The sequence below is a fragment of the Micrasema longulum genome, unplaced genomic scaffold, assembly GCF_059751315.1.
Source record: "Micrasema longulum isolate JH-2025_06_02 unplaced genomic scaffold, ASM5975131v1 h1tg000117l, whole genome shotgun sequence".
NCBI classification, from domain to species: domain Eukaryota; kingdom Metazoa; phylum Arthropoda; class Insecta; order Trichoptera; family Brachycentridae; genus Micrasema; species Micrasema longulum.
This window is the reverse complement of record NW_028277323.1, coordinates 597,178-623,621: the sequence shown is the minus strand read 5'-3', so window position 1 is coordinate 623,621 and position 26,444 is coordinate 597,178. Positions and strand designations below refer to the sequence as shown.

The following is a 26,444-nucleotide window of genomic DNA, read 5'->3' as shown; positions in this document are numbered from 1 at the left end:
ATAATGAAATTAAATGAATATTGGTATATGTTTTTTAAGTTTGCAAGTATTTATTTTAATATTATGTAGGTACCTACCAGTCCTTAATTTTACAATGTTCCTATTAGTTGTAATTCTTTTTTTTTCAAATCATCTTTGTCAAACTAAAGGGATTGTAAAAAAAATATGTTGTAGTGTTTTTTTTAAATATCATATACTCCATTATATCTTTTATATCTTTTATATAGCATATTCTTATACTTTTTAATGTGTATTTCTAAACTCTACTTCCTTTTATTTTTTTATAATATTTATTTATCTATATATGACATTTCTGCCATTTACGTAAATGTGGTTTAAAGAGTGCTTAAAAATAAAAATATAAAAAAATCGAAAATATCGTATGATATATTAATATACTCGTACTGTACACATTATAAATTACTTGAAATACATACATATTTTTAAGTAATTATACAATAACAAAATACAATAATCAATCAAATTATAACTATTCTAACTCAATCTCCTGAAGTTGATTTGCTCTTTTTGATAAAAATATGTTGGTCACAATATGTATATTCCTTGAATGTACAGCTTGAGAATAAGAAGAGCCCTTCCAACAGCCTACCTAGGCAACGAGTTAGGGCAGTGCTAGGAAGAAGAACATGACTGTGTTTCTTGAATCGTACCTATATTGTTTATAAATATGTGTATTTATATGTCTATGCTTTATTGGCGTAAAACTTAATTTTAAAAAGTATACGTTTTATACGAATGCTTTAATTTGGTCTCCGTGGTTGACTAGAATTTTGTAAAAAAATATTTTAATTTACACTGGCGCCATTTTTTTGTAACTCAATTTTATTTGTGTCTTTTATTTATCTACTTAAATGATATGGGACATAAAAAACACAAGCTAATGGTTTACAACTTACAACACGCAAGCCGTCCATTGACTTGCAAACCAGGGCCCCGATTACAAAAGCAAGTTAACATTTATCTTCAATTTTATCTACAAAGTACTTAGTATCACTTTTTTCTTCTAAACATGTTCAATAATCAGTTACCGACGAAATGTTCATGCAAAAATACTCAATTTCGTACACAAATATCGGTTTTTCTTTATAGACAGTCGAAGTTAACATATATCAATTTTATCTCCAAAGTAAAATTTAATTTCCCGTATGAAAAACATATTTTTTTTAAAATTATTTATTTTATTTACTTCTATGATTAACATAGTCTAATATATATTTACAATACAATATTTACATCTATACTTATTCTAACATTATTTATCACTATTATACACTTAATATCCTAATTTATAATATTAACTGTTATATATGTACATTTTCATTAATTATATTCACTATTTACACTAAATACTGCCTAATATTTTTCACATATATACTTTTTACATTTAATTTTAAATATATTTACATTTATTTAATTTTTTATGCTTTCTGGCATTTCCTCAAATAGTTGTATTCCCTTGTACATGCGGCAGTTCTGGGACATTGCTTTTGATTTCTTTTCCAGTCTTATATTTTAAGATCCTCTTGTTGCATAGTTATGAAAAAACTTATTATTTTTTAGTTTATTTTGAAAATATCTCGGAACTATTCCTTTAGTAATTTTGTTAGCAACATTGAATTTGATTCTTTGATCAATTGTCATGATATCTAAAAGTTGAATCATTTTCTTAACTTTTGTTCGTCTCCCACATCTTAATATTATCCTCATCGCTTTGTTTTGTATTATTTGGAGTCTCTTAAGATCTCCTTCATTACTTAAATATAAAATACTGGAGCAATAATCAATGTGGGGAACGATAATACTTTTAAATATCAGCAGAGAGGTTTTAATGTCTAATTTATTCCTTATCCTTCCTAACAGGGATACCTTCTTTGCAATTTTCTTACTCGTATAGTCTGCATTTTTTGAAAAAGATAATTTAGAGTCAATCCAAACTCCTAGATATTTTATTCTTTCAACATTCTCAAGAACCTCTCCATCTAATTGAACACTGTGATCACTGTTAAAATAGCGTTTCTTACCCATTATCATACATTTTGTTTTTCCTACATTTAGTTTTAGCTTATTTGCTTTAATTTGGAGACTGTTTTTAATTCTGCATTTATTTTACTTATTGCTGAATCATATTCGTTATTAGCTACATAAATTAAGATATCATCTGCAAAAAGTCGAACTTGGCAATCAAATCACTTGGATAAAACTTTTTTCTCTAAACATGTTCAATTGACATGTTGAATTGATTGATATCGAAAAGTGAAACTGAGATAATAGCACTTTTGCGAAAAGAGAGAATAATCAAATCTTCACAAGGAAGGTTTTTTACTTTTCCAAATGATAAATAGTGTAAACATTGTTTTTTTTTTACAATGCAAAAAAGGTTTTTAAGTCTGGTTTAACCCTCAACAGTCAGCCCAAGTGAAACTGTGATGTTTGTTGTGTCATTATGAATTGGACTTATATCTAGCTACTAACTGCAAAGAATCACTAAGTTAATTTGTAGTAATAACTTTAAAAATTATTTAACGACGTGTTAAAGGAATTTTGTTGATTTTTTTAAAGTTCGTTTACCTTTTTTACAAAACAAACAATAAGAAGCGTAATTTTAACTCATTATGCCGTGATAAAATAGTTAAACTAGTAATTATTATTCTTAATTAAACATCGATAGGTGCTACTTAAAAACACCATTTACGTGTTAATAATACGCTGAAACGCGTAAATTGTGAATGTTAACTATGAGGTATTGTTTATAAGTGAATGTAACATACAAAATACTGTAAAAAACACAATTATAACTATGTGAGTATTTACATTTACATTTACATATATTTGTATTCTTGATTTTATTGAATAATCGGCGTGCGTGCATGAGAAGATGTGTGAATGTAGAGGAAGCGAGGTCTGTATGCAAATATAGAGTGATATAGCGTTCTATCCTCTCTGCCACCCCTACGGAGAAACGGCGTGATGGTTTGTTGTTGTTTAATTTAATCATTTATTTATTTTATCTAAAGTACACCAAATATACACATTTTCGTACAGAAAATACGATTTTAATTTTAAGACAATTTTAAGATAACTCTGTTAACTTCCCGTACTAATCGAAGCCCTGGAAGCTGTTTATGGACTCCATATGCTCCAACTAGTAAGCAGGCATACAATATTATTTATTTATTCATTCAAAATTACACTCGATTAAATATTAATGAACTTATTCGGGCTTTTCAGGCTGTGCCCGTGTCAAGCAATAATAATTAACGATAAAAAATACATGGTAAAATTAATTCAATTCAATCATAATGACATGTAATGCAATAGAATAACAACCCAGGAAAACAATGTAAAAATAATAAATAATAAAATTTCAAAGAAGACAATGTAAAAAAAATAATCAGATATAAATATTAAAATATAAATTATACGAATTTAGATTCATATATATACAAATGTACAAAATAATAGTATCATTAAAATCAATAAAAAAAAAAAATATTAAAACATAATTGAAATGATAAATGAGATATGGTTTCTAGAAACTCACTCTACCATAGTAAGAAATGAGAGTAATAAATAATATTCTAAATAAAAGTGAGTACTATATTAAATAATGCAAAAATACCCGATGAAAAATCATACAAATATCAAGATATATAAAAAGGAAATAAAGGTATGGAAGGAAGCAGATTAGTAAATTTTTGCTAATCTCGAACTTTTAAAAGATTGACAACCTCGTCCCTATCGATGCGCAGCAACCAATTGCAAACATTTTTTAAAAATACATTGGCACTTCTGGAGTTTTTTTTAGCTGCCGAAAGTTTATAAAAACATTTTGGAGCCAGGAAGGTTGCTTTAAGCCAGCTTTGAGTCAGTGGTAGGGCCAAGGTAATTGTTCCTCCCCGCTGATCGCGTCTGTATATTTTGCTGTGTCCTGACTTAATCTACAGATTTCCAGAAGTTTACAAGTGCCTCTTTTACAAAAAACGATGATGATTATAATTACTTAATTCAGACGATGAGTCCCGTAACTTTTATGTAATGAATCAAGATTGAATCCGACACTCCTTTTTTTGCAATGTCCTTATTTCACGTCCGAAACTACTCGTACAAATGTTGACCATCGCGGCATACTTTCCTCGGCTGTGCCATTTCACCACTGTTGGCATTGATTATCTTGATGACGTAACGAGCAAATAACATATTGGATAATACACTTTCCGTCCTTGATTCTACTTTCACCTGACGATAAAGATATTATTGTGTTGTACAACTGCTAACACGGATTTTCGGACGCCATCAACTCGTTCTTATGAGACTTTTTCAATATTCGATCAAAGCGACATTTTTGTGACGAAAGTTTTCGCCATTGCGTCATTAATAGGAAAATATCGCGTACTATGAATACCGATAAAAACATGTGAAATGGATTGAGAAAAATTAATTTTATTTTCAAAATCAATATGGAGAAATGTTTTCAGACATAATTAAAAAAATTAAATTGTTCAAAAAATCTTTTCACAAAAACGCGACATGTTTGACCTTGGCAATTGTGACGTCAAAATGCGAAACGATGTTCTATTTAATTTTAAACGGTCACAAATAAAGTTCAAAATTTAACCCAATCAAAACGTATTAGGGGCGTTGTAGTCTTGAATAGGGTGAGTCTGGCAATATAATATACTAATTTCTCTTCGATTTGATATGTTTTAAATTTTAATAGATCTTTGAATCAATATGTCTTTAAAACTGTAAAATGCAAAAAAAAAGTTGTCCTGCAACGTAATTGTGGTCATATGTCGAAAGTATCATCTCAAAGAAAAATAGCCCATAAGAAATACTGTTTTCCAAATCGAGAATCTTTATATTATTTTTAAATTGGAGAAAAAAACCGCCACTGGGTTTTAAATGTTCAAAATATGGTATACATATTTGTAAGAAGAAATAAGCTGGAATAATTGACTAGTTTCTTGGCTCACTGTTGGCGTTGGGCGCGTTTCATTAATTTCATATTTTTATTTATATTTGGAGAAAAATACAAACGGTGGCAATGATTTATAAGAAATAGTAATTATTTGTTTGTTTTTCTGCAAATAAAATTACCGTAAAACATTATTATGAATAGTCAAATACAATGGTAAGCTGCGCATAATCACTTCTATACGCGATTCGCCCCTGACTTGTAGTATATGTATGTAGGTACGAGTATTTGTGCGGATGTCGGAGGACTGGCAGCTGGCCGGTGTAGAGGAGCCAAACAGCCCGCGACGCCGACGCCGACGTGGCATGCTTCTCGGCTTAATATCGTGTACTTGTTGATAAAATGTAATTTTTTACTAAAACACAACTCCATTAAAAAGATATGAAAGTTCGGTTTTCGTTCAATGTAAAATATTATTATTCCGACAAGTTAACACTATTATGATTAATTATTGTTTTTATTACGATTTTTCATTAGTGAATCATTGCTCTAAAATCCTGGCTTATCTCGAGTAATGCGGGCATCTGATTCACACGTAAGATTTTGCAGCACATTCCTTAAGTGAGTCATGACTAGTACTAACCAACCCCGTGACTATTTAATCAATAAATGCTTAGGTACTAAGCATGTTATAAATTCTTCTGAAATGCTCAAACTCATTTTTTTGCGTTAGTATATCGAAGTAATCAAGCCACAAAAGCCTACGTGATAAAATGCTTTATTGTAATATTTTTATTTATGAGGATTTTTTTCTACGATGTGTAATGCCAACTTCAACAAGAAGATTTTGTTTTTCGTCTCTTGTTTTTTTGTTTTTTATTAATATTCCTAAAAACAATTAATTAATATTATTATTACTCTCACTCTCTCTGCGATGTCGCTACAACCCTTATCGAGCTTAGCCTCCTGCAAATTTCGCCGCATCTAAGTCTGTACTCCGCCCGCTTCTTATTCGCCACCCGGAGAAGCTGCCCTGCATCCTTTCTCACTTCATCCCCCCATCTCAGCCTGGTTCTTTCCACTAATCTCCTTCTTAGAAACGATTTTATAAACATCTATCATACTTCCGTAAGTGTTACGAACCGTTGACCGTTTGTTACGATAGGCGACGGTTTTGTGTTCTATAAACAATTTTTGTTAACGGACGGTTGCCGGTCGCCGGTAAGTATTTTCATAAAAATTCAAATTTTAGTCCCAGATTCTATATTTTTTTGCCAGTTGTCTATGAAAAAACTTTTTATCTAAGCTCTTTCTGTCAAACGCGGACGGTGGGCATTGCTATTCACTGGATTAAAAAATACATCAAATACAAATACTTGAAGATTTCGAACGAAGTTTTTACACAAAAAAGTACTATGAATTAAAATTATGAAATGAGAGCAAAAAGCAGCAATTTTTATCAATAAACCATGTTTTAAAAAAATATTTTTTAATTGCTTAATATATTTATCCATTAGATGAAACAGAACATTTATTTTAATAATTTAAACTCGTCTATTTGAATGAACTGAACAACAAAAGGTTTGATAGAATACAATAGAAATGAAGACCATTTTATGGAAGGGGATATATAAAACAACTGTCGTGTCAAATACGGCGGCGGCGCCGAAGTTAACGGGTTGTAATTAATGCATTTAACCGGCCAAAATCAGCTATTAACCATTTAACCATACATTTAACAACTCATAACGCTACGAAATGCAACATTCGGCCGGTATACTAAATATTAGTTAAGTTACAAACGGATGTTTATTAAACCGGTCCTTATTAAATTAAAAAAGTTTGAATATTTTTTGTTTTTGTTTATTTATTTATACTTTTACATTGTTTGTATTCTTTTTTTATACGGAATAATGTTCCTTCTCTGGGGTGTCCCGTGCCGAGGGAAACATTTTACAAAATGTGAAACATGCCTAAGATTAGCCATTTAACAAAGTTAACATAATAATAACAATAAAAAAACTTAATTAATCAAATTAACCTAATTATAATTATCATAATAAACAATAAAAAACAAAAAAATATTTATAAAATACATAACCAATTTATACAGACTAATTAAAAAAAATTCATAAACAGTGCATACATTTTACCTATTTGGCTTGATCCACTCGTCGATCCGTGCGCAACCCACCTCCACTATCTATTTCTTAATAGCAATTTTATATTGTGAGAACTTACTAATTGTCCTTATGGATGATGGAAGTAGATTGTACACTTTAACCGAGTAGTAGGTCAATCCTCTTTGACCGAAAGTTGTATTTATTTTTTTGCAGCATCAGGGTGGAATATCTAGTAACTCTGGTATTTGTAACGGAAGGTAGAGAATAATGTTTACGTGCGTATAACAAAGGTTTTACATAAAGTTGTTTTATAGATTTGACATCAAGATTTTCAAATATACCGAGGGAGCTAGTTCTGATTGGGACTCTTAAGAAAATTTTTATTAAAGCTTTTTGTGCAATTATTATTTGCTTGATCAGTGAATCATTTGTAGATATTATACTCAAATAGTAGATATTATACTATCAATAGGTATTAAATAAAAATTAATTTGACACCGTACATAAAAGGAAAATATTTTCTGTGACAATACATAATATCATACATAGTAAATACATCCGAAATAGTAAGAAAACATAATATAAGAAACAAAAAATATAGTACTTTACGCCATCTATATAAATTACATTAATTAAACTATAACTATCAAAAAGATTTAGGTAAAAAAATTTGATTGCGACACTTTTGGATTTGCTATTCGAGTTTTCGTGTTTTAGCTCTTCGGGCGGTTTATTAAATTCGGAATAGCCAATATTTTCCAGAGACCTTTTGCTAAACTTCATTGGGAGAAACTTAGATACATGAAGATTCCCTTAGTTACGCGTATTGTAGTTGTGAATATCATGACCAAATGTGTATTTTATATTTGTGTGAGCAGAAAAGTTTATGATATTCAAAATAGTATTGGTGTCATGCAGTCGCATCACCTTGATAGGAAGTATTTTTGTCTGTTAGTAGATATCCTTGACATGGGAATCCCATTTCCGTCCAATAATGTTTCTCAGAGCTCTGTTCTGAAGAACATGATATGTCAACAACGAAATGTTCTTCACGAAAACTCTTTCCCTCTCTGTTGAAATAAATTTAAACATGATATGTCTTCATGTCTGTCATGTTTCCATGACTGATTTAAGCTGTGAGCAACTCGATAAACTTGAACGACTTCAGAATACACGCATAAGGTATATTTTTGGTCTTTGGAAATATCACCACATTGATTATCAATGAGACAGCGGAGAGACTACATCCGCGAAAAATTACAACGCTTACGTATATCAGTTTTTGGTTTACCTATTCGTTCTAATTATCAAAGCACTCTCTTAATACCCCACCCCATCCACAATTCCTCTTTCTTCTCTAACTCATAGTGTCCATGTGGCTGGACTGCGAAATCACCTCCCATCCACCATCAAAGATGTTACTACAGTATCTCTGTTTAAATCACGTCTTAAGAAACATTTCCTTTCTCTTCCTTAATCTCTCTTCTTTTCCTGTTTCCTCTTTTTTCCTTTTTCCCATTGAGTAATGGCATTGATTAAAGATCATTTATACACGTTATTTATATTTTTATATACGTACCTTTAGCTTTTTTATTGTTATTTTCTATTGAATATGTTTTGCAACTTAAATAATATAATAAAAAAATAATTATTGGTTGTTTGGAAGAAATAGTCATTTGGCAATGAGCCCTTCAATGTACAATTAACATCATGTACAAACAGTTAAATAAATAAAAATTTAGTTCGTTTTGTTATTGTATCGTTTTTTCCAACTGCCTATTGCCTAGCACGTACATCATTATTTGTTATTCAAGACCACGATATGGCAACTTTCTCCAATTCGCACATCCTCACCAGCTTATTATGGCGGATGTGGGATGGTGCGTTGGCAAGATATCCTTACGTCGGTGCCAGATCTTAAGTCTTCGTGTTTACATTAAACTCTACCGCTAGACACCGTCTGCTGTAGCTGTAGGCAAATCATTAGATTTAATTGCTACGCTTATGTCATATTGAGCGAGTGATTCATACGCGACATTTAATTTGTGTAATTAGATGAAAACTTTCCGTCGTTTCTTCAATCATAGCGTATTTGCCACTGTATTTATTTGATGTATTTATTTGAACACTTTATATACATATACTAATGAACTTTGTATACAAATATCACTTAAAATGCATTATGTAACTTGATAGACACTGCAATAATAAATATGTACATCTCCCTTTCCCTTCTTTTCCTCTCTTCATGCATCCCTATCCTAATTAATTGCAGTTCATTTTTAAAAAAATATACCTTCTTTCAAAAAATATTTGAAAAAAACATTTTTATGTGTATAAACAATGTATATTTGCTTTACTAATTTTGTACACTTTGTGGAAATCTGTTATTGGTTCTGAGTTTTTACAATACACGAGTATTTGTTTCTATGAACGTTAAACTGGTGGTTTCCCAATTTAAATAAAATAAAATAATAAAATACAGTTTACAGACATTTACATATGGGCGGGCCATTGCCTTAAGACAATTTCTTCCCATCTACCCAAACCGTTCCATTTGAGAAAATCATGAACATATTGCTGGTATATTTATTTATTTATTTATTTATCTATTTATTTATTTATTAACGGACAATGTCCATGTATACAATTTATAAGGTTTAAATATTACAATAAAAGAATAGTTTAAAACATTTTTAAAAAAAAGAAAGAAGCATTGACAAACATAAGGGACATCGAGACAAGATCAAGACAAATGTTGATAAATATGCGTATTATTTTTTTGAGGAAATAAAAATCTAAATAAATACAATTAAAAAAAAGGAAAAATACGTAATTTTATTTAGAAAAATGTATATTTCGTTGAAACTAAATTGTGATCCTTTAATATTAATATATTTCGCCGCCAAATAGTTATATTAGCCTTTTCAACTAAGCGGCTAGGCTGTTCATTAAATGCCGGCATTCAACTGAATGGCTAGGCCTTTCGTTTAATAAACGTTTAACGAATCGGTTGAACGTCGCTTTGCCTCTTTAATCTTGAAACAACAATACTAATTTATTAATTTATTTTGTTACGTGAGGTTAGGTTAGGTTTGGATAGGTCGGATTAAGTTCAATAATAAAAAAAAAACTTTTTTTTCTTTACTTAATTCTTAATTTAACTTACAAGTCAAGTAAAAAAAAACATATTTCTTTATTATTAAACTTAACCCAACCTATATCATCTAACCCAGCGACGTTTAGCCGTTTCCAAAGGGCTAGCTTTTAACCATTTAATGTTGAGATATTTTAATATAGCCATTCAATTGAATGCCAGCAACATCCTACACAGTCAGTTATTGGCTGATTTAACGATTTGGCGACGTCATATGTGTATATATACTCGTATATCGAGGATCCCTACGTATACTATCGAAACTGCATTTTGCAAGATTTACAGGAGAGCAAAAACAAAGCTTAATATTTTTTTAAAAAGCTATCAGACAGTGTAAAATTGCCAAACACGCATAAATTGTAATTTAATACATTTTTAGTATTTATGCGTAAGTAAACTTTTTTTTCCGGGAAATTAAAATCTTTATTTTATGACGTTAAGTAAAAAATACGTTGTTACTTTCAATTACTAGTGTAGTTTTTTGTGTTGAGCAAATTATTTTTATTTAATATAGTGGGAGTAAAATAGTCAGCGCGTTTGCCTACCAGGCAAGGGGTCTCGGGTTCGATTCGACATGGTTGATAATAAATATTTATTTAAAAGGGTATTTTCACACCAGAATATTTCATAGTCCCTGGACTGGTACCTGAAGCGTAAGACTTGTCATCTTATCCTTATGTAACTTCTTTTTTTTTTCTCTTCCTCTTTTTTTCTTTATATTTTCCTTTCCTTGGTTCTTCTTTCTCTCTTCTTCCAAACTTATTATCTGATCCCAAATTCCTCATCATTTAATATGTACAACAAAATGTACTTTAAAAAAAACTTTTTTCAATTGTTAAGGTTTTTTTAAATTTAATTTTGACATATGTATGGATCTTTTGAAATATATTTATAGTTTTTTAAGTACAAAATGTTTACTTATCTCTTATTTTGACCAGTCTGTTTTTTGGTTGGCTGAAAGATATTGCTTTTGGCAATAAGGCCGCCAATGTACTTTTCTTTGTACTTAAAGTTTCAAATAAATAAATTTAAAAAATGATCGAGATAAGCTGCGATCGATGTACTAATGCAGTGCCCTATGCACCATTAGGTGGAGAAAGGGAATGATAATGTAAAACAGTTTTATAATAGATAAAAATACAAATAATACAAAAAAATATCTTCGTTTAAAAGAAATTAGGAGTTACCGCTATTTACCTCGCAAATAAGACGAAAAATTTGATTTTGTCATAGTTATACAATGCCTCAATTTCATCATGTTTGGAGATACCATAGTTTACCCCTCCCATAATAAATTGGTTTTATGAAGATATTACATACTATTATATCTATTGGCTTTTTTCACACATGCCACGCCAATCCACCCGGCCCTATAATTTTCCGGGTACATTCAATTATAGCTTACCGACGAAGATACTTTAAATGTGCATGCAAATATACTCATTTTCGTACACTAATATCGGGTTTTCTTTAAAGACGGTCGAAGATAACTCTGTTAACTTCCCATTGTTATCAGGGCTTAGGTACATTTAACGCATTTCACAACCTTTAGTAATAATTTGCGGTCTGGATGACATCGCCTGTTTTGACACTATTACTTTTATAGGCAAAACGCATTAACATCTTGTTCCTGTATTTTTAAATATCATCGATAAATATACAAAGAGTGAGTTCTGCGTTTTGATTGACAGATTATTTTTGAAATAATGATTAAAATCAAGATGGCGTTGACAGTGGCGCCGGGACAAGACCGATTCAGGTATTTAAATTACAATTTTACTCAGCTGAAAGAAAGTGTTCGGAAGGTCATTCTGTAATCCGAGATGGCAGTCGTATGCGTATAAATATTTGATTTATGAATCTCTTATCATAAAAATGCAGAGGTGGCGGCGCGTAAAGTATAATTTTATTTGGTTGCCTAAAATTTAAATTCTGTTTTTTTTTATGTACCGTTGAACGCGATTTATTTTGAACAGGAATAAAAGGAAAATTTCACTTATCTTTAACCCCGAATATAACGCTAATGTTTTTACAAAAATATTTTCAGTAAAAAACATCACTTTATATTCAGGCTAATACGATATTTGTCGATATCGATAATGGGATCACACTCATAACGGTGTGATCACAGCAGATAACGAGAGGATGAAAGGCGAGTTTCTCGCACCTCCAAACCAGAAATAACCAGCTAAGGGAAGGTAACCCAGACAGAAAAATCCACTAGAGAAGGCAACGGGAAACCAGGAATCCCAGGAATCACTATGGCGAGTACATTCAATTCGCAGTTTTCCTGGCTGCGGAGTAGCGTAGGACCGCGATGCTTTCGCTGTAGTGATCGCCAACATTAGGAGAGCCTGACAAGGCACCGCAAGAATAAACATTATTATAGGGTCAAGTCATGTTATGTCTCATCTGGTTTGTTCAATGTTGATTTAAATGTGTTCTCAAAATAATTTTTCAAGTAGTTAGATAAGTCATTGTAGTATTTAAGTCTAGTATTTTTTACTGTCCTGCATTTGTCTTTGCTTTATTGCTTGCTTGTGAGTTTTCTTGTCTGGTATTGTATTTTTGTATAGAGGCATTTTTGGTTACTGTTATAACATCGTCTTTTATGTTTCCCTGTGCTAATTTGTGTACAAATTTAACAGTTTCAATTTACGTAAAGTATTTTCTTGTCAAACTTGCGCGTTTTTTCTTGCAACGGGTAACGCACATTAAAATTATCAGGGTGTTGTTATATATATTTTTTATATTCCTGTTTATTTTGGTCATTTAAATTAATTTAGTTATCTGCATTAGTTGTTAACAACAGTTACATTAAAATATGTGTAATTTAAAAATTTTTGTTATTTTATCTAATATTTATTTTACTAACATTCAAAAATTGTTTATTTATTTACATATATTGAAACACAAATCCCAACTTCATGACACTAATGTCGCGTGTTTTGAGTTGAGATTAATAATAAATAGTACCAAAGCGTCAAGTAGAACCAGAATTTGGATAAGAGTTTTCGATGCAATGGCGACTCTCAGGTAAAAATCCTGAATAAAGAAATCGAGTGGAGATAAAGCAGCTTCCTTGCGTAGTGGTTGACGCATTTGCCTACCATTTTTGAGGTATATTTTTGAGGTATGTTTTAGCAAGGTGGGTGTTAATCTAATATTGATTTCAAAGGTTTTATTGAACTGTAATATTTTATTGTTCTTGGACTGACACCTAAAGCGTAATACTGATCACTTTACCTTTCTTAATATAACCTAACTTCACATAACGAAATAAATACAAAAAAATGTAGAATAATAAATGAAATAAATAACACATCAAACTATTGTTCCGTAAGTATTACGTGCACCGTTTGATTTTTAGATATTTATTCTTAATGAAATCTAATATCAATTGATTATATTCATTAATTCGTGTTTATTCTCAGTGGTATTGAGTGAATGCCCGTTTTTTACTAGAAACCACGGTCACTTTGGCTTTTTACATTTTATCACGATATTTGATAATATTTGTGGTATAATTTTACTGTAAGACGCAATGTTTACTCAGTGACCACGACATGTGACATACGATGCATCAAGTGGTAGAAAAAAGATATAAAAATAAATATCAGGCGCGATGTAAATCCAGCCAAACATAACGGCTGATTGTTCAGTCAGCCGGAATGCAGAACAGCTAATCGTCGATCGGCCGTTTTACGGAGCCGTTTTGTAATTTGGGATAAAATGACGATCCGGCTGCAAAACATACACTAGCACGAGAACTGATATATCGAGAATGATATTATTTTTTCAAGTATGTCATGTAAATTGTATCAATTTGGTTATTTTTCTACTGCACTGACCATTTTATGAGTCACTAACAGGATTTAAACGATAACGCTTTAAAATCTTACTTCTTTTATCTCTTGGAACATCAGGATTATAAACTACACAGGTACCATAAAATCTGACTCATTTTAATATTGCTGTTAACTTAAACAATATTATGTGTAGTTTTGATAACAGTTATCCTGTTCGAATGTTAAAACCGCACTAAAACTAAAAGCGTGAACCACAAAATAAAATATTATATAGGGAAAAAATATTTCACTATCAGTTTTCGAATATCCCAATAGGGATATTATTATTATTATCATTATATAAATTTTCTACAGTGGTTTGAAATATGCATATTTTTAATTGCCAGAAAGAGACAAAAGGCACGAATGACGTTTTGGTGCCGAATTTCTTCGCAGTGTTTGTTAGATGCGAAGTCGGCGGACATAACGCGTGACGTCAAAATGACGAGGTGCCAACAGCGAGGCGTTTTATTTATTTATTTTATTTAAATTTTTATTCCAGTAAAATGGCTATAAAGTGCAGAGCCAATTCAACCATATAAACATATAAACATGAACATAAATATAAATATAAACAAAAATATAACAATAAACATAAATATAACAATAAACATAAATATAACAATAAACATAAATATAAACATAAAATTAAATTTTATATTGCAGCACTTATGGTGGTCTTAACATATCGCGCCATCGCTTGAACAACGGTGATTGGATCCACTCTGCAGTGGCTTGGAGAATTTCGTTATTAGACTTTTTTAGGCGTTCCCATAGGCTCCAGGCTCTTTGGCGAAGCAGGGCAGCGAAGGTGTTTATTCGCCCAGCTGTAAACATTTCAGAGGCACTGCAGTACCTAGGCAATCCGAATAATTGTCGGTATGAGTTGTTATACGTGATCCTTAATTTATTCCGCGCTCCTTGCGTATAGTTGTTCCAAAGTTCCGCTGTATACATGGACATTTGCATGTGCTCATTTTAAAACCTGAAAATTATAAATGAAAACTTGTTTATGTACATCATTGGAATCGTAAAAATTAGCTCCAAATATATATTATGTTTTTGACGTTATTCCCGACTTTAAAAATACCCTATTACCGGTTATCGACTAAAATAATTTAAATTTTCGCACAGAGAATTCGATTTTACTTTATCGATAATTGAAAATATTGACTTCCCGTTTAATCGTGACCCTAGTAGTAGTATCGCCATCTTTTTAAATATAATCAGAATCAGAAAGACAATGCTCCGGAATCCATGGACGGCGTTGCGCACTAATGTGTCCGAATGAGCTCAAGACAGGGGATCGCCTATCAACTATAGATGTGTTACAGGCAAATCTTACAATATTTTGGACACATCACTAGGTAAGAACCCGGCAGTCTCGATAACCTTGTTGTGAATTTTTAGTCTGCAGAGAATGCAACTGGAGGCGCGATGCAGAAGTCTAAATGAAGATTTAAACGATGTTCATGTAGTGATTAGTCATAAGGACTTGTCAAGAGAGGTAACATTATACATGACGGATAAAGTAAAAGCAATAAAATGTATCAATGATAGCAGGTCACCAAATGCCGAACACTCTTAAAGTGGATCAGAGGATCTGTTGACGAATTCCATCGGTCCGCCTTCTCCTGACGAGTTTTCTGTGGTTTCCTCGTCACTAGAGCAAATGCGGAGAAGCTCCTGAAACAGGTCACAGCCGAAACATCCACCGATCCTTACATAAAATAACTAAATAACTAAACTAAATAACTAACTAAATAACGAAAGGGAAGGTCCGATGTCTTGCAGGGTACCCGCTGGCACAGCGCGCGTTTAAACTGTGTAACTCGGTTATAAGCTTAGACTATACCCTGTCTGCGTAATCTATAAGTGTGAAAGCACTACAATTAATGATATGAATCATGCACGTATAAAACATGTGAGTCGAGGTCCTGAAAACAAAGTTTTTCATTGAAGTAAATTTACTAAAATATTTTATTTTTTTTGAAGTAAACAAATAAATAACTATCGCTTTGAAGTAAATATAAACCTTGTACATTACAAGCCAGGTAAAAGAATAATGCAACTCACATATTTAAAAAAAATATATTGTTGTGATTGATGGAGTGGAGGGAAGATGGAGAGGTCGCTCACCTGCCCGATGGAGTGACTTAATAAAATCTACGCCGGGGTCTTCGGTGACCGAAGCTCTTTGCTCTATCAAGAGGCAAACTATAAGAGTGATAGAGTGCAGACACCATCCTCAGTCAAGAGGACAGGAACAAGAGATTCATTGGTGACGTGTAATACACACTTTAATCCTTAACTAGATCCATCTTAGATATGAGTCGTATGGCGGCCATATGGAGATAGCGAGTTTTTGAAATAGGCGACATATAAAGCAAATATTGCGATGCCCTCGACAATTTAAAAAAAAATCGAAAGCAAATCGCGATATACTTAATACAAATATTTATACGAGAAAGAAATTCCAGGAAAGCCACCACCTGCGAATTAAAATGCCATCCATTCCGCACTTATAACGGATCTGTTTCATTAAACTGTAGTAAATTACTTGCAATAAATATTACATACATAGCTCTCCGTTACACCAAAAAAAGTTAAGGTAAATTTTAATACATAATATATTTAAACATTTTTATTTTTTTTACAAATTACAGTGTATATGACCTGTAGTTGGCTGGTTTAGATGCCCACTTTAAACACTTAAAATCAACAAATAGAGGAATTGAAGAAATGTGGATGTTCAAACATAGGCAGAATGGTGAATGTTACACAGTGTGTAAAGTGGCCACTCAAACCAGCCAATGACAAGTCACAAGCCCTGTAAATGCCTAAACTTCCATATCCCGTTCTCTAAAATGTTCTCCATCTCTGTTGTAATTTGTTTATCTTAATGACTCCCCAGGGGGTGAAATCCAGCCTTTTGTTTACAAACATTTGGACAAACTCAAAATATTGTAAAAAAGAGAAATACTCGAGTTCGTATTATTTACTCAAGTATTTAAATTTTCAGACCATTTCCTAAAAGTCGTAAATAACTTGTGCTGGAAAAATGGAAATCGAGTTGTGGTAGAGTGGGATTTGAACCTCTGACCTTTGGCCCGTGAGTCCACAATACTACCACGGGACCACAATCCGCTTCAAAATTATACTAGCTCATTTGACAAAAAACATATTGGCTCATTTCACACTGTGGCAAAAATAGTGTGAAATGGGCAATTTTTTACATAGAGAAGATTGATATTTATTGTAGCTTTATCATTTTTCGGCTTAAATTTTTTTTTTTGTTTTTGTTTTGCCAAAAGTAATAGAGAGTATATTTTTTGATATTTTTTGCATTCCGAGTAATTCAAAAAACAAATTTTTAGACCACTTTCATTTCGAAATTTGGAAAAAATATCGGCCCACCCTATATACTATATATGTATCTAATTTAGTAGAACAAAAATTTTGAATATTTAGAATTTAAAACTCTCCAGCCAAACGTCCTTGACTCCGAAGTGAGGAAACAAACCTTTTAAGCCTTATTTATTTATTTAATGCTAGGCAAACGCAATAACCCGTGCATCTTAAGGCTGACTAATCTCCACTTGATTTCCTTTTTAGGATTTTGACACGAGAGCAACCGCTGAATAAATTTAAGTAAATACTAATGAATGTAATAAATCTCAATCCACCCTAATTTTGCCGCACCGTGCGGATTTTGACGGTAGGTGTGAAATGAGCCATTTGTTAAAATGGGTTTTTTTTTTTTTTTTTACAATAACGGCATGAATTGCCTTTAAAATATATTGAACATAAGTATGAATATAAATACATAACAAAAAATTATAAAATTGCATAACTATAACAATAGTAACAAGTAGGTAAATACACATAAGCAACCAAAAATATTATACAAATAAATACATAAATACGAAAAAGCAAAAAAGGAGAACATCCTGAAATATAAAGAAAAGTTTAAGAATTATATTGCGAGAGAAAAAAAAAATCAGACTCGTTTTATAACTTTCAAATCCAGAACCAAATATATCAGCCTTGTCCTCATACCATATCTGTGGAGCCTAGGGATAGGCGAGTGCATGTGATAGTTGGTCTTAGAACTTGCAGAACAAAAAGGAGATCTGTGGCGGGTATGTCGACCAGGTACACGGAAACACACCAACTCCAGCAAATCTGGACAGTCAATTAATGAATTGATCACTTTATAAAGTAATATTAGATCAGTTAGGATTCTTCTATCGGAAAGTTTCAAAAGATTTGATGAAGATAACAATTGATCATAATTAATAAAGCAGCCGAAATATGTAGTTTGAAATTAATATATTTTAGAAATTTCTCCTGAACGCGCCCGAGTGAATCAGAATGTACACTATAATGGGGCGACCAGCGACCAGACTGGAGAAATATATTCTAAACGACTTCTAACCAGGGAGCAATAAAGTGAGTTAATTGGAGTGATATTTTTTAAATTTACTAGTAACCCCCTACAAATAAAACCCAACATACTTAGCGCCTCACTTGAAATCTTGTCAATATGTTTGATAAATGTAAGTTTATCATAAAAAATTACGCAAAGATCCCTAATGAAATCAACTCTTTCAAATGTTGCGTGGTTCAACAAATGGTATTGAAAAATTCTTAATTAATCTACTAATTTTGATATTATGTGTTTTTTTTGTGAAACCTAATTGATTTTTTACTGTTTTTATGATATTACAGTAATACGAATAAGCAGGAAAATTAAAATAAACGCTCCGTTTAAGACAATTGCCGTAGTTACGGTTATTAACTTGATTTTAGTACTATTTAGTCCGAGACGAAAGACACGTCTTCATACACGACACGTTTGAAAAAGAACAATAAAAACTAATAATTAATCTTAAAACTGCATTTAAACTTATCAGATTAACAATAATAACAGATTTATAGATGCAATTTGGAGTGCAATGCACTCTGATGAGCTATCTGTTCACCTAAGAAAATAGTAACTAAAATATTATCCATTTGATTTGAAAAATCGCTATTAGTTAGGTTAAGGGCCCCGATCATAATAAAAAGTTAACTTCAATCGTCTATAAAGTGAAATACAATTTTCTGTACGAAAATGTGTATATTTAAAAGAAAATTTTAATATCTTCCTCGGTAATTTGTAATTGAACATATTTCAAAAATAATTTGCACGTAATTTTAATTTAATCGTACACTACTTTTGATGTTCCAACCTTTAATAATAATATGCCGCACTTTAATGCGGGTTGTGGTCCCGTGGCTAGTGTCTCGGACTCACGGATTAAAGGTCCGTGGTTCGAACCTCACTCTACCCCAACTTGATTCCCATTTTCTAATAGTGGCTTATTTACAACCCGTCGAAAATAACCCTCAAAATTAAATATTTGCGTAAATTATAAGAACGCAAATGTTTCTTGTTTAAAAAAAAAATTCATTATCTCGTTTTTTTTATTTTTATTTTTTGTTTATTCAGAAAAACAGCAGCAATACAAAAAAATATACACAACATTATAAAAAAAACCATATAATTAAGCCAAATCAGTTTTCCACATAAATATAATTATAAAAATCCAGTTCAGTTAGATATTTATTTATTTATTTATTTAACACTTTATATACATATACAATATATAAACATATAAGGGCGGGCATATTGCCTTAAGGCAATTTCTTCCTACCTACCCAAATACCTTAATTAAGTGTAAGTGAGTGGAGTGTGGTTTTGGTAGGTATGTGAATATGTGTGTGAGTGTATATGGGTGTTAGGGTGGGTTTATGGACAGGGTAAGTGTGTGTTTAATATGAGTGAATAGAAACATCTTAAATTTATAATGTAAAAACATTTTATTTTTTTATAAAGTAACATTTTTTTTTCATATAATACTTTTTTAATTCTTGTTTTAAAATTGAGTTTACTGCAGTTAAATATGTCTATGTTATTGAAAAATACATTATAATTACGCGCCAAGCGAATCAGAGGAGAGTTCTGTGCATAGTTGGTGCGAACTGTAGGTACTTGGAAAAGAGATAGATTCGTGTGACGGGTGCGATAGCCAGGTACATTAAGGGCTGTTAAGATTATATAATTATGTATGTTAAGATTATATAATTATTGCTTATATTGATATCTTTAACGGTACATTAAATAATTATAGGAAAACCGTAACGCAATTTATTAAATCAAAAAGTCCCTTAGATTAGTTAGGTAAAATAATTTGTATTAATCTGTTAGTATAATTTATTAAAATAACTTTCATAACATTAACAGAATTTAGTTAAGCTAGCCAATCTAAAAAAAAAAAATTTTTTTTTTCCTTATTTGTGCATGTTGTGTTCACATATAATTGATGAACAATATCTAAACAAAACAAATTGTGATTTTTATACCAATGTCGTATGTATTCTGTATTGTTTGTGAATCATAATAATTAAAATAAAATAAAATAGATTGTATGTGAATATTTAAAATTTTATACAGAAAATTATATTTTACTTTATAAAGAATTGGAGATAATTCCGTTAGCTTCCCATTGCAATACGGGCCCAGGGCCTCAATTACAATGGGAAATTAATATTTTTTACTTATTTTATGGTGCATAATAACAGTCACTTGTTTTTACAGTTTCTTAGTTTATAAAATTAGAATAGCGTGATTAAAAAAGTTTTCTATTTAATATGGTTCTCGACCAACAATTCTGTTGTCTAGAAAGGTAACAGAGTTATCTTCAATTATCTGTAAAGTAACATTGAATTTCCTTACGAATATGGGTATATTTGAACGCAAATTTAAAGTAATTTGCAGTAACGCGGTTATTTATATATTCAACATTTCATTCAGTAAATTCGATTTAAGTTTTTATACGATGGTTAACTTCCAATCATTGTAATCGCACCCTAGTTGATCAAAAAACAAACTTTTAAATATTTCAATTAGAATAAATAATGTTTACATTTTCGTCAAAATATATAAAATGAGGTGCATACAAAATATTCATTTATTTTTTTTATTTTATTTGAAAAATCAACAGTTCTACATACATATTTATAGTAAACAAACAGATATAGTGAATAAACTCAGAACTAATAACAGATTTCCACAAAGTATACACAGTTAGTAAAGAAAATATATTACATATCAAATAAATATAAGTTTATACATATAAGTTTATACATATAAAAATGTTATTTTCATGTACTTGTAAATATTTTTCAATAATCAAAAAAATTTAAAATATTTATTTTAAGAACATTAAGTTACTGTAAATTGGGCGGGATTAGGACAAGAATGCTCGAAGAGAGGATAAGGAGAGGAAGGGAGATGTACATATTTATTATTATAATGTCTACTAAGTTACATAATGCATTTTTAGTGTAAATTTTAAATCTGACAATGTGATGTTTGTGTAATCTATATTTTTAAATTTTGTATTGTACACTGAAAAAGTCCTACGAAAAAAAGCATAATATAAAATAAAATAACGGTTTTGTCTGTTATGACAAAAACAGCAATTATTCTTCTTGAATTTGCTTGTACAATAAGCTAAAACATCCTTAACTGGTGTATCTTATCTTATTTTATTATCAGGGATTATCCGTAACTGCATTTAACAGTTTTATTTTAACTTTAAGGAAGTTATTTATTACTTAACAGCTAGTAATTTGTGCAATGATTTCAAAATTTTTTCAATATTATCTTAAATCAAACAATATTATCTCTCGTTTATTTACCTTTTTCCTCTAGTCTAGGCTGCATAAGAATACACTAAGTTATCACTGCAAAATATAACCAGAATCCTTGACGATGTTTTTTCTAAATGGCTACAGGAAATCGAGGAATAAAAGTAAATTGAGTAAATAGTAAACAGTAGGCCTCCTGGTGTACTTGTTAGTTTGCTTGCTTTAAAATAAATAAATAATTTTAATTCAATAAAAATAAATCTCCCTGTGTAATTTTATAAAAAATAATCCACCCTATGTAATTTTATCGTGGCGCATGGATTTTTTCATCAGCCTTAAGCCCTTGTTAATTTTTACCATTGAATGAAATTGGTCTTAGGTTCATTTATCGTAAAAATCCATACGGAACGATAAAATCGGGCTATGGTCCCATGGCCAGTGTTGCATTCTCACGCATCAGAGGTCCGAAGTTTGAATCCTTCTCTACCCCAATTTGATTTCAATTTTCTTATAGTGAGTTATTTATAACTAGTTGAAAATGGCACCAAAATTAAAATATATGGGTAAATGAAATAATCGCTAATATTTCTTTTTGAAAAAAATTCACAGTTGGATTGATTTTCATTGTATTAAAACTGTTTTTTTTATTTATTTTATGGCAGGCAAACACACTAACCTGTACAACATGAGGCCACCTAATCTGCACTTGATAACATTTTGCACCATTTTTATCTGAAAGCAGCCACTAAATATATTTTAAAAAATGCACGATAAAAATCCACCCTAATTTTCCTGTATCGTGTCGATTTGAACGTATAAGATAAGTTTTTTATACTGTATGAAAAAACATGTATCACAAATAATTTATTTAAGTGTCTTCTTTACTAAGATACACTAATATATAAAATATTTTATTTTTTAGGTTTTCTTAAGTAATTAATAATTATTATTTTAAAATCCATTACGCGGATAAAACATGGAATTTAATTTAAAATCATTATTAGATACGGCCTCGTTGTGTAATGGTCAGCGCGTTTGCCTACCATGTGAAAGGTCTCGGGTTCGATTCCCGACATGGTTGATCTGAAATATTTATTTTAAAGGGTGATTTCACACCAGAATATTTCATAGTCCCTGGACTGGTCCCTGAAGCGTAAGACTGATAATTTTACCTTCATGTGACAAAAATGATCCAAAAACGCTGCAATCGGTGTACCAATGCAGTGCCCTATGCACCATTAGATGCGGGAAAGGCATTATGATGACGATGTTTAGATACATGCATATATATTATTTTGAGTCATTATTTCGTGGCACGTGTTGCTTTATTTTGATTAATCATATTAAACCATGTTAATATTTAAAAATTAGGGTTTTTTAGTTTATGTATAAAATCAACATATTACAACAGAGATGAAGAAAATTTAAGAGACGGTAATATAGAAGTCCAGGCATCTGCAGGGCTTATGACCTGTCAATGGCTGGTTTAAGTGGCCACTTTACGCACTGTGTAACATTCACCATTCTGCCCATATTTGAACATCCACTTTCCCTCAATTCTTTCATCTGTTGATGTTTGTGAAGTTAAAGAGCTAAAACCATTATTTATGCGGGTGAGATTTGAGATTTGAGAGTTGACTGAGATTTGAGAGTTGACTGAGCGATTTGTTATTCAGATATTTTATGTGAATTAATATTTTTTCAGTATATCGTCCAATTTAGTTACACAAAAAAAAAATAGTTTAAAAGTTAAATGAATAATATTTGCGTTGTTGTTTCCTCAAATATTCTCTTTTGTTTTTATATGTTGACACTTATCATAAGATAAAATATTTTTAATTCTTGCACAAATCAATAACATTAGATTTTATGATATTATACTTCAAATCTCATTATTTCTTAACTAGTTTTTTGGAAATATCACGCACTGGACTGTTTATAATTAATTTATATAATTATTATTTTTTTTCAGGTATGCTGAACCTTTATCGAATTGGTAAAACATTCTGCAATTACAGTAAGTAATTAATCATTATAATTTATATAATTCAAATAAAAAACATTTAATTTTGTACGTGACAATTCTTGATGGAAGTTCATTGCAATTTATCATAGATTTAAAATACGAGTGATGCATCTATTTCGTATAAATATATTGAATTTCATAATAAATATACCAGTCTCGAAGATGTCGCAAAAGCGATGGAACCGGTCATTGGATATTCCAAATTTGTGGATTAAAGTTTCACTCGAATTTAATTTCTATAATAATTCAGATATCTTAGTTCAGAGGTTTATTTTAATACAGCTTGCCCACCACATACTGCACACCGCATCTGAGGACATAAAGCTCTTTGGCGATGCCCGCATATATGGAGAAGTTGCTCGTTGCCGGACGAGAAAAGCTGCCCGAATGAGCTTTCTGTAACCTGGTCGCCTTAGCAACTTTGAGCTGAAATAAGGTAAAACAGAAATACATTGTTTGCACTTCTTTGGATTTGAAAAGAGGGAAGTGAATTCTTCACAGACCGGGATGATATTAATTGGACATTATTAATTCACCGAAATAATGACAAAACTTTTTAAAAGCTTTGAAATTATTTTTGGAAGCCACCAGATTTTAATGTCCAACAGGGCCTATAACAGGGCCACGGATATAAGAAAGAGGCTCCTTTCGGAAATCGTAGAGAAAGAAATGAAAAAGACCACAGGAAGTGTTCAGAAGTTTGATTAGGATATCCAAATCATTTGTCATTATATTTACCATGACCGAATAAAAAATGCGTAGCTCAGTGATTGGGAATAACCCGATTCATTATAAAACACAAAACTATTCGTAGTCAGACTGGTATGGTATGAAAGAAGTTTACGCTACATATTACATAGGCTGTGAAATTTTAGAACAACCATAAGTCATGGATAAAAAACAACAAAAAGTGAAAAAAACTCTTAATCCACTCCGTTATTTTACTATTGTTCCATCTAAAAGAAAATTTATTTATTATTAATATTTAAAACATTAAGTTTTATGTAGAACTTTTACATATTATTTTGAAAAGAACAACGACGTATTTGATTTTTAACTTTATGTGATAGCGGTTTAAATTTTTTTTGACACTTTATGTCACAACTTGAGAAGTACAAAAGTATGCCGTTTGATACTTAGATTAGTTTTGCATATATTTTTTTCAAACCTGGAAAAAAAGATTTTATATAACTTTTTCAGTATCAAATATAAATAAATGTCAATGTCGCATTTTTCGCACATGTTTTACGATCCCGATGATATGTTCAAACAATTAACATTGTTTAATACATTCAAAAAAATATATATACTAATTTTGATAGCTTCCCCATCTTGCGGCAAAAAAACAAATTTTCTTTAATAATAAATACGAACTAAACAGAATACGAAATGCGCACTATCTCTGATATTAAACCCACGCGAAAATCTCTACGTGATTTAATCCAAACCTAACTGAAAGAGGCGGTTTCTATCATTTTGATTTGAATCACGTATTTTCGGAATCTCACGCCATCAATTGATTAGAACAATGAAGAATTTTTTTGATAAAACCAAGTACTTAATCAAAAATCTCATTCTCGAGATCGTAGTGGAAAATGCCTCAAAATATTCGTGGTTAAAATACTTAAGCTTGTAAAACCGAATACATGAAAAGTGTTTTTGACAACTCAATTTTATAATTTTAACTGTATATTCCCATAAAAAACAAAACGTAAAAAAAATATACCATGATTAAAAAATAACGATAGAAAAATATGTATAAAATGTGTCTTAATGACATTTTGTGAGGATTAATTCATATCTATCTTTTTTCCATGTACCAACAGTTTGCACCAACTATGCACAGAACTCTCCTCTGATTCGCTTGGCGCGTAATCATAATGTATTTTTCAATAACATAGATAAATTTAACTGCAGAAACTCACTTTTAAAACAAGAATTGAAAAACTATTAGATGAAAAATATTATGTTTCTTTATAAAAAAATAATGTTTGTACATTATTAATTTAAGTTTTTTTCTATTCACTCATATCAAACACACATTTACCTTGTCCATAAACCCACCCTCACACCCATATACACTCACACATATATTCACATACCTACCAAAACCACATTCTTCTCACTTACCCACGCATCCTCACACACAAAAACTAACTGAACTGGATTTTTATAATTGTATTTATGTGGCAAACTTATTGGACTTTTAAAAAAAAAAATAATAATGTTTTAAATATTATTTTGTATTGCTTTTTTTCTGAATAAATAAAAATAAAATAACTTTCAATGATACTTAATGCATACTGAATTTTTGGCCTAAAACTGTTATAATTTTTATTATGTACCTACCTACCTTTATCTAGTATTTTATTTTTAATTATGTGTATATTATATATGAAGCATACAGTTATACTCAATACGATACTTTGAAAAAACAAACAGTTTGTTTTGCACGTATTTATTATAGAAATAAAAGACAAGAGATACTTTAATCCACAAATTTGGAATATCCAGTGACCGGTTTCATCGCTTTCGCGACATCTTCGAGACTGGTATATTTATTGAAAAGTTCAATGTATTACTATACAGTTCAATGTATTTATATACAATTCAATGGATTTTCAGAAATCAAAATTGACAAAAATCATACTCACGA

General features: G+C 30.7%; 1 protein-coding gene across 2 annotated transcripts in view; it reads left to right on the top strand.

Moving 5' to 3' along the window:
• LOC148284470 (uncharacterized) overlaps positions 1–26,444 on the top strand; it is a 341,832-nt gene that overhangs the window by 81,634 nt on the left and 233,754 nt on the right. Inside the window, exon 2 of one of the 2 annotated variants that reach the window (XM_088239931.1) lies at positions 23,735–23,779. The exons of the other annotated variant lie outside the window; for it this stretch is intronic. The gene's annotated coding sequence lies outside the window, so the exon portion shown is untranslated. The remainder of the gene's footprint in view (positions 1–23,734; positions 23,780–26,444) is intronic. 2 annotated transcript variants of the gene reach the window in all.